General features: G+C 41.5%; 1 protein-coding gene across 19 annotated transcripts in view; it reads left to right on the top strand.

Moving 5' to 3' along the window:
• Positions 1-964, top strand: part of LOC106876775 (serine/threonine-protein phosphatase 6 regulatory ankyrin repeat subunit C) — a 106,459-nt gene that overhangs the window by 79,668 nt on the left and 25,827 nt on the right. The gene's annotated exons all lie outside the window — the stretch shown is intronic.

The raw sequence follows: 964 nt of genomic DNA, 5'->3' as shown, positions 1-964 counted from the left end.
ATTCTATCAGTCTTGGAATGAAGATGTTTACGTCCCTGCTAAATTACGGGGACGTAAACACACCAGCATCAGTTGGCAAGCGATGTTGGCGGGGACAGACACAGACACAAACATATACACACACATATATATATGACGGGCTTCTTTCAGTTTCCGTCTACCAAATCCACTCAAAAGTCTTTGGTCGGCCCGAAGCTATAGTAGAAGACACTTGCCCAAGGTGCCACGCAGTGGGACTGAACCCAGAACCCAGAACCATGTGGTTGGTAAGCAAGCTACTTACCACACAGCCACTCCTGTGCCTATCGCTACTTACCACACACCCACTCCTGTGCCTATTTATGTTTATTAAACTAAATGTGAATCTGCTGTTGGTGGACTTGGTTACCAGTAGCAGATTACACACCATTTTAGGACTGCAATCTACTATTTTCTTGATCTGTGTTACTTGCTTGCTTTAAAGTTTGAAGCTTCAGCCCTTTATCATTCAAACTGGTCATATCTGTCCCAAATATTCTGCCTGTCTTATATTCCAACCGACCAGATCAGGCCTCTTGCACCTACATTATTAAATGACATTCTAAAAGTAAAACAATCACATCATTAAAATCTTGAAGCTGTGAGGTAAGACATGATTAATTCAAAACAATGTGAATAAATAAGCATTACATTTGTCAGACTAATCTGAATGCTGCAGGGTTAAAAGTACCAGGTTTTTCTGCATACAAATTGACATAGGATATTATGTAAACATGTTGATTCAAACATCATCATTATTTTACCATTTGATTTGGAATTTTTGTTCCCCTAAAGTCATTTTGGTGTGTAAGTTATAACCACCACCACCACTACCACCACTACCACCAATACCACCACCACCACCACCACTACCACCAATACCACCACCACCACCACCAATACCACCACCACCACTACCACCAATACCACCACCACCACCAATACC

Source organism: Octopus bimaculoides, chromosome 12 (genome assembly GCF_001194135.2).
Source record: "Octopus bimaculoides isolate UCB-OBI-ISO-001 chromosome 12, ASM119413v2, whole genome shotgun sequence".
Taxonomy (NCBI): domain Eukaryota; kingdom Metazoa; phylum Mollusca; class Cephalopoda; order Octopoda; family Octopodidae; genus Octopus; species Octopus bimaculoides.
The sequence above is the reverse complement of the archived record's forward strand: the minus strand, read 5'-3'. Positions and strand labels throughout refer to the sequence as shown.